The sequence below is a fragment of the Desmodus rotundus genome, unplaced genomic scaffold (assembly GCF_022682495.2).
Source record: "Desmodus rotundus isolate HL8 unplaced genomic scaffold, HLdesRot8A.1 manual_scaffold_172, whole genome shotgun sequence".
NCBI lineage: Eukaryota > Metazoa > Chordata > Mammalia > Chiroptera > Phyllostomidae > Desmodus > Desmodus rotundus.
The window spans coordinates 23,171-32,336 of NW_026527228.1; positions in this window are offsets into that span (position 1 = coordinate 23,171).

Genomic DNA, 9,166 nt, shown 5'->3' on the forward strand with positions numbered 1-9,166 from the left:
CACCAGGAAAAGCCTCTAGAGGAGGAACAGGCATCTCCAAACCTCCTTATGATTGGTAAGACATTTGTTCTACATGTTTGGCAAAGAAGACTTCTTTCTCTGTGTAGTGTGTTTTGGAATGCATTAGAATTCCGTGGCTAATCAGCCTGTGTAGTGTTTTCTAGCTCATTTGAGATCTAACAGAACGTGGGTCATCGTTTTTCTTTTTAAAATATTTATTATAAATGATTCACTTATGGCATTCTAACATACAACTAGACAAAGCAATGATTCATCTAAGGCCAAGCGGGAAAGAACACGGCCAAACTCAGCCACGTTACTTACCTGGGAAGACATTGCCCGTAGCGCAGGCGCGCTCACTCTGCCAAAAATAGAACCAGTCTCACTGATTGCTACTGAATCGCTGATCTATGCACAGCCACTTTCAGAGAGAATTTCAGGAAGCAACTGCATCCGTATCTTTAATCACCACACTTGAACACTGTAACTATTGTTCTTGTGTTCTCATTTCTAGCTAACTTTACGTAACATTTTAAGTTAAGCACCTTAACTGATGATTTTATTTACTACTCACTACAACCTTACATAGCCATTCTTTTATTTCAATGACGAGAGAGCAGCCCTGGCTGGTGCGGCTCAGTCGGCTGGAGCATTGTCCCACGGACCTAAGGGTCATGGGTTCAGTCCCCCATCAGGGCACCTGCCTAGGTTGCAGGTTTGATCCTCGGCTGGGGCACGTACAGGAGGCAACCGATCAATGTTTCTCCTCACATCAATGTCTCTCTCTCTCTGTCTCTCTCTCCCTCTCTTTTTCTCTCTCTCTCCCCCTCTCTCAAAAAAAGCAGTGAAAAAATGTCCTTGGGTGAGGCTAAAAATACATAAATAAAATGAATTCTTGTTTCCTTAAAGAAGGAGCAAAGTGTCAGAGAGGGTGACAGCCGGCCCCAGGTCCCACAGTAAATGGCCGACCCGTCTTCACAGTCACCGTCTCAATCACACCTGCCCAGCCCAGCATCATCAACGTCCCGGAACCCGGCCTCTCCCGAAGTTTCTACCCCAACACCATTCCCCAGATTTGTATTTAAGATAAGTTGTTCCATGAAGTCGGTTCTTTTCTGAGCAAAGGGCAAGAGGAAATGGAAGCGTGGGCCGCCGGGCCTTGTGCGGGCGCCAGGAGGGAGGGCGGAAACCACGTTACCAAGTGTCCACTGTGAACCAGGCTCCGCGCCCAGCACAGATCTTCGTCTCAGTCCTCATAACGACGCGTCTCAGGACCTGCATCATTTAGGGCCGGGTTTGGAGACACCCAAGAGAGATCCAAACCGATGGCAGCTTAGACAACAAACTCTCGTGTGACTGTCCTTAGCCGGCAGGGTGGCTCTGCCCCACCCAGTCCTTATGGACCCAGGCTCCTTCTGCCTTGTGTCCTGTTGTCCCTTCGGCGCCACACCTGTCCTCACTGTCCACGTCCACCTTCCACAAGGCCAGGTGGAGGGAAGAGGGAGGTTGGCTCTGGCCAATCCTTGTAATCCGGCTTCCTTCCCCTCTGCTCGCTTGCAGTCACAGCGTGCGTGGCAAAGGTCTGGCCACATCTCCCTTGCAGGGGTCCCCTGGACAGTTCCCTCTGGACCCACTTCTTTCCTGTGCTCTAGACACTCATTTCCACTCAGCATCTCGAGGTGACCACGCGTTTCCATGACATCAGACAGACCAGGTCAGCTCTGAATTATTGACGCCAAACCTGAGATGGTTCACTGTTCGCCCATCAAAATAACCCCTGGTTCCTTTATCATACAGCACGCCTGCCCTTTTTAGCACGCGCCGAAGGTAGCGTGGCTCCTTCATGTTTGCGAGCTGAGAGGTACGTGGAAACAGATTCATCAAGAGGCAGTCCCAGGACTGAGCCAAGGGCTCCAAACATGGGCGGACGCACCTGCTAGTCAGACCCTGGCTGGAGAAGTCCAGGCCACTCGCTGAAACCGAGCAGAACGTGGAGACGGTCCAGAGGTCAGCCACAAAAACAATGGGAGCGTGACGAGAATAACTGCAGTTACAAAGAGACCTTCTTTCTATATTGGGCTTCCACGGAGCTTGTTACCAGGCAGAGAGTGGGGAACAGCTGTCGTGGGTCCTGACAACCAGGATGGAAGCAGCACGAACAGGGCAGAGTTTAGGGCAGATACTGGGGCAGAGTCGGGACAGCCCAAGAAGGGCTCGCGCTCAGCCCACGCCGAGGAGGACGTGGCACCTTGTCCCCAGCCACCCGCGCTCCCAGAGGAGCCGGCACACGGCGGGAGACTTGCCAAGCCCTGCTTCAGTTGAAGTTTGCAGCTTGTTCATATGTTCTGCGACTGTATACAGTCAGTGGCACTAAAAAAACATGGTGAGAGAGGGACGTTTTTAATGGGATAGTAGTTTTTAAAATGCAGTATGGAAAAGGAAAAAAAAGTCAAGGTTATAAAGCCTGTACAGAAGTTGCAAGAGTGCAGTCATCCGGAAAAACCTAGCAACTTAATTTCCTGGAAAAATGCAGCTGGAGTGCCAACTGTAGGAACAAAGGCAAGGCCGCTCCCGGCAGGGGTGACGGAGGTCATACAAACTGCAGGGGCGAATATAAACCGGCCCTTGACTAACAAGCGGGGGTGTTAGATGGTCACATGGGACAGAGAGGAGCCACGGCCAGGCCAGCACACTGACAAGGCTGCAAACCAAGGGCACCACAGACTGCACACGGACCTGGCCTTGGCCCCACTGTGTTGCTGGCACAAGGTTAGAAGGGCCGCGTTGGTTCCAGTGTTGCTTGGACAGAGCAGGCCAAACAGTCACAAGAGGTGGCATAATTTTTTTAAAAACCACCACTGTTAGTCACAGCACTCGGTTCCCTCCTAGGTTTGTGAATGTTAGAAATATTGATATGTAAATGCAAGGCATTTCAATTTTATTTTTTTTTCTAATTTTATTTTATTTTTTAAATATATTTTATTGATTATGCTAATACAGTTGTCCCATTTCCCCCCTTCACTCCACTCCATCCTGCACACCCCCTCCCTCCAACATTCCCCCCCATAGTTCATGTCCATGAGTCATACTTATAAGTTCCATGGCTTCTACATTTCCTATACTATTCTTACGCTCCCCCTGTCTATTTTCTACCTACCATTTATGCTACTTATTCTCTGTACCTTTCCCCCTTTCTCCCCCTCCCCTATTGATAACCCTTCATGTGATCTCCATTTCTGTGGTTCTGTTCCTGTTCTAGTTGTTTCCTTAGTTTGCTTTTGTTTTAGGTGTGGTTGTTAATAATTGTGAGTTTGCTGTCATTTTTACTGTTCACATTTTTTATCTTCTTTTTCTTAGATAAATCCCTTTAACATTTCATATAAGGGCTTGGTGATGATGAACTCCTTTAACTTGACCTTATCTGGGAAGCACTTTATCTGCCCTTCCATTCTAAATGATAGCTTTGCTGGATAGAGTAATCTTGGATGTAGGTCCTTGCGTTTAATCTTGGGTAATGTAATTATGATGTGCCTTGGTGTGTTCCTCCTTGGGTCCAGCTTTTTTGGGACTCTCTGAGCTCCCTGGACTTCCTGGAAGTCTATTTCCTTTGCCAGATGAGGGAAGTTCTCCTTCATTATTTGTTCAAATAAGTTTTCAATTTTTTGTTCTTCCTCTTCTCCTTCTGGTACCCCTGTAATTCAGATGCTGGAACATTTAAAGATATCCTGGAGGTTCCTAAGACTCTCCTCATTGTTTTGAATTTTTGTTTCTTCATTCTTTTCTGGGTGGATGTTTCTTTCTTCCTTCTGGTCCACACCGTTGATTTGAGTTCCAATTTCCTTCCCATCACTATTGGTTCCCTGTACATTTTCCTTTGTTTCTCTTAGTATAGCCTTCATTTTTTCATCTAATTTGTGACCAAATTCAACCAATTCTGTGAGCTTCCTGATTACCAGTGTTTTGAACTGTGCATCTGATAGGCTGGCTATCTCTTTGTTGCTTAGTTGTATTTTTTCTGGAGCTTTGATCTGTTCTTTCATTTGGGCCATTTTGTTTTGTCTTGGCATACCTGTTACCAAGGGGCGGAGCCTTAGGTGTTCACCGGGGGCGGGGTAACGCTGGTCGCTGCGCTGTGATGCTGTATGTGGGGGAGGGGTTGGAGAGGGAACAATGGCACCTGCTCCACTCTCTGCCAGTTTTCAGTCACTCCCTCTGCTACCCACAATCAAATTGGGCCCTCTGGTGCTGATTCCCAGGTGGGTGTGTTTGTGCACACTCTAGGCCCCCGTGGGTCTCTCCAACGAGCTCTCCTGTGAGGCTGGGAGTTTCTCCCGCTGCTGCCTCAACCCCCGTGGGTGTTTTCAATTAGTGGTTTGAGGCTTTATTTCCCTGCACTGGAACTCTGGGTTGTGTAGTATGTCACCCATTCCACCAGCTGCTGCCTCAACGGCCAGCTGCAGCTTTGCCCACCCGGCTCCACAATCCGCCACCTCGCTAGGTCCTCCAGCCGCCGCCTGGCCGTGAGTCCTCTCCGCCTGGCTGCCCGTTTCCGCCCCTCCTACTTGTCTGGGTGAGTGTTTCTTATCTCCTTGGTTGTCAGACTTCCACACAGTTCTACTTTCTGTCAGTTCTGGTTGTTTTTTGTTTTTAAATTGCTGTTGTCCTTCTTTTGGTTGTGCAAGGAGGCACAGTGTGTCTACCTACACCTCCACCTTGGCCGTAAGTCAGCATTTCAATTTTAATAGAACGGTATTATCTGCGTCCGATGTCTCTCTTTGGTTGTACCTATCCTCCTACTTCTCCAGATTCTTCCCTGCTCCACCCCCCTTTTTCTTTTTTTGCTGCAAAAAGCTTTACTGTTCCCATTTGGGCCAATGCATGGGAAGGCACCAGGGTGGTGAAAAGGCTGCCTCGTGGCTGCAGGGAGAGGCTCAGACAGAAGCCAGACCCAAGGGGGATGCAGAGGGGCCCTCCACAGGCTTCTAGTGGTGCTCGAAGGGGAGCCTCTCAAAAAGACTCGCCCAGCCCAGCCTGGGGCCAGCCAGCCCGTGGAGGTGAGCCCAGTGGTTGCCCATCTTCTTGATGTGTTTCACCTGCTCGGCCAGGACGTGGCTCTGCAGGCAGTCACAGAGCTGAGGAGTGGTGCAGGCAGAGCCCAGGGCCTGAAGGCCCAAAAGGGCCAGGTCAGCTTCTTCTCCAGGACGGCGGTGGCTTCCACACGTCCTGAGCGTCACCCCGCTCACTGTGGGACGACTCTGGAAGGAGCGCAGCCCCTCGCTAGTTTTGTGTCCTCAAGAGATGCTCAGCGCCCTGAGGCTTCCTCGGGGCCAACTCTCAGAAGCGTCCCCTGTCCAGACCACAGCGTGGAGGTGGCACCAGAAGCCCAGAGAGAGGTGGGCATGGGAGGCCCGCAGTGCGGGGTAACCAGGTGGTGGGGGGGCCTCCCCCTGGGTGCAATACTTCTGACACATTTGGGAGCTCGTGGCTGCTAGGCAGTCAGGAGATTGGGGCAAAAACAGAGAAGAACAAAGTCTGGGAGGCCGAGGGTGGCAACTGGAAAAGAGGTTGGAGCGGGGTCGGGGCTGGAAGAAGGGGCGCTCCTGGGTCTGTTCCATCCAAACAGGTTGAAGCAGGAGACAGATGGGGGCAGTGCGGGGGGAACACTGAGGGCGCTGCCTGGAGTACTTGCTAAACACAGTCAGAATTCTCACAATTCCACCTTTTATAGATATTAAGGGTCCTACAGAGCAGTTTGTGGAAATGTGAAAAAAGCAAATTTTGTAGTTGCCTTCTGATATACCGTCAAAGGTTGGGTCAGTACCCTGGAAACAAAGTATTGCCCAGGGACAGAGTTTAAACTTCAGTGTAGCCTTTATTTCTGTAGAAGTAAAAAGTGGTGCAACCCCCCCAACCCCGAGGGAATTAACTTTTTAAGTTGTTATGTGGCCAAAAATACCTCACCCAGCATATAGCAAGCCCGTGCAATTTTGTGTCATTATTGGGTGCGTGGGCTGCAGGGTTGCTCTTTTCCTTTCCTTTCCTTTCCTTCCCCTTCCCCTTCCCTTTTCTCTTTCCCTTTCCCTTTTCCTCTCTTCTTTTGAAGCAAGACTATACTGGCTTTTACTCTTTGCCCGTCCACCCCTACATTTAAGTTGCCCCAGGAACTTGCATGATGGCCTGGTGACCCCCACTGAGGTCCCACACAGTTCACGTAAGGGCTGTCTTTCCCTACTGGGAAACACCGTGGCCACCCCTTCGTTGACAAGAGAAGGGATGCATTTCACTCGTATTTTGCTTGCCAAGCGACGTGCTGTTTCTGTAGACTCACAGCATGTTTTTCTCCAGTGAAGATTTTAAAATCACTTCCCGTGAACTTTCACTTTCTGGCGAATTCCCAGTAACATAGAATGAATGGTTTTCATAGATTTACTTGCGTCTCCACTGTTGATTGGTTTAGGGAATGGTGTGTGTGTGTGTGTGTGTGTGTGTGTATAAAAGTGACAATTCAGCATTGTTTTAACCGCATAAATCCCCAGACCGTCTGTGGAAGGGCGCCCGAGTAACTGGCAGCAGCAACTGCCATCCAGGAAGAGAATGGAGGTGGGTAGCGGAAGTTCCCTATCTCTTGAATTTTGTTCTATGTTCATATGGTACCAATTCAAAGAAATACATGGTTTTATTTAAAGAACTAGGAATTAACTCCTGCCTATGCAAGGCTGAAGAGATAAAGGTTGAGAAAGCATCGAATCTGAAGTGTAAAAGTAGGAGCTTGGGGTTCTTGTTACCCCTCCTAACCCACACCTTCATTTTTCTTTTCTTTCCTGAAGCATCTGTGCCTTTAGTTTAAATATTTAAAGACCTATGGCTTACTAGGTAGGGTTTTGTTTCTCCATACATACTCTCATTTCCAAGTCTCTCTCTCTTGGAACAGGGTCCTTAAATTCTATGCAATAGTAAAAATGTGGAAGTCAGGAGAAGTGGAAGGGCTTGGGCGAGGAGTTATGTTCTGGCTTTGGGACACCTGTCATTCCATGTGGCGTGGGCAGAATGCACTCGCACACATACATTCTCATCTGATCTTTTGCACAGAAGCTCCACGTGACCCTTGCTATTCTCAGCTTTGTCCACGAACTAAATTTAGAACGAGGCTAGCATTACCTCTCACTTGGTTACCGACTGACAGAGGGTTTTACTTGTTCGGAGCCGCACGGGAAACAGTTCTGCCCAACACACACTCTTCTTAGCTCATAACCGGGAACTTGGGGCCTGTCAGTTTCTGCATCCACTGATGATGGTAAGTTTTTTCCAAAAAAATTTTTGTTCCCATTCTTCACCTATAAATAGACTGCTGGTGGTACTGTGTCTGTGTTTGCTACAGTGTACAACTAGAGTTGGAATTGGATTTAAAAGTCTCTTTGGGGGTCCCTGGTCACTCACACAACTGTCCTGTCGGGAAGACAGATGTCCCGAAGAGTTAAGGAGCATCTGTTTTGAGATTGTATTTCTTTCTTTTGACTTTGGGGAGCTGACTTGCCGGTCATGCCATTGTTGTGCCCGCTTCGCTGCCAAGCCATGCGCTCGTCTGTCACGGCGATAGTGAAGGTAGAGACCAGAGTCCTAGGCCAGAGGCAAAAACCCATAACATCAGCATTCCTGTCTTCCTCTAAGGGAACTCGGTCGCTGCGACAGGAAAACCGTTGGCCGCCCAGCATGTAATGGCAAATGGGGAAATGAATTAGCACTTATATGTCTAGTAAAATACAGATAGTTGGAATTTTCTAAAACACTTGATTGTTTGATAAACAAATCATTCACACTGTAGCTTGACCGTGACGTCTCCAGGTAGTTGGATCATCAGCGTCCGCATCCCAAGGTTTCCAAGTGCAGATTCTGCAGGCCTCGCTTGGACGGGGGCCCCTCTCTCCCGACGGTTTTCTGCGCCTCGGTGATCACGTATCAGTCCTGAAACTTTGCACTTTTCCCCTCTGTGATACGTTCCGTCTCCCTCTCTGTCTCTCTCTGTCTCGGTCTGTCTCACCACGCCCTGCATGCTTTTACTTTAAAGAAATCAGTGCTTCAGAGGCTTTTGTGATGAAAAGCAATGTTCTTTACCCAGTTTCTCCCTGTCACCCAAGAAGTAACATTTTCAGTATTCCAGTGGTTGTCCCTGTATTTCTTTCTCTTTTTTCCGAAGGCAGTTAGTTACATGCTGCTTCTTATCCACGTGAGACGTTATCAACGGGAGTTCACCCTGAAGGATGCCGCCCGCGCTCTCTGACACCCCCTGGAGCGCTCTCCCAACGTCCAGCATCTTTCTCCATCACCTTTATAACGCGAAGCAAACCCTGATTTCTTTACATCTCGTTTCATAAAGTACCCACAATATCTATTGACTCCCCACTTGGGTACTAAGATGAAAACCAGGATTTAAGAAACAGTATTGCTTATAGTAGCACAACTCTGAAACCCAAATACCCACATTCTGTAGGGGGGTGAATCAACTGTTGAGAGGTCGCGGCAGGTCAGTTTACAAGAGGCTGTCCCTTCTTCATGGAGCTGTGTCTTTTCCCACGAGGTGGCTGCACCACCATTTACAGATGGAAATCAGGGTGTTTCCAACCTTTTGCTGTTATGAAAAACACCGTGGTGAATCATTTTGCAATATGTCATTTTACGACTGAAAACATTTGTGGCATAAATTTCTGTAAGTGTAAGCGTGCATTTGTAAGTTTGGCGGCTATCGCCCAACTCCCTCCATGGAGAGTAGGACAACGTGTGCTGTTCCCTTTCCCGGATGGCAGCGCTCCCCAGTTCCCTGCGCAGCTGCGAGGGCCCCTCTCCCTTCCGGAACTCTCTCCTTTCCCCACATTACAGCGTTCCACGGCACTGCTGCGTAGTCGGGGTGATGCGGGCACCACTGGCTTTCCGAATGCGGGAGAAAACCAATTAATCGTGAATCAAATTCTTTCACCATTGTTCATATAATTTGGTGAAAAACCAGTACCATTCTTTGTAAGGCAAAGAACATTCCATCAAACGGACCTACCATAATTTATATAACCATTCCCCAATTATTGTTTTCTTCTCCTTTCTGAGATTCGGGTCACAATCCTCAATTTTACCCGTCCATTTGCAACTTACTTTACACAAGAGCAAAGGAGCCCAG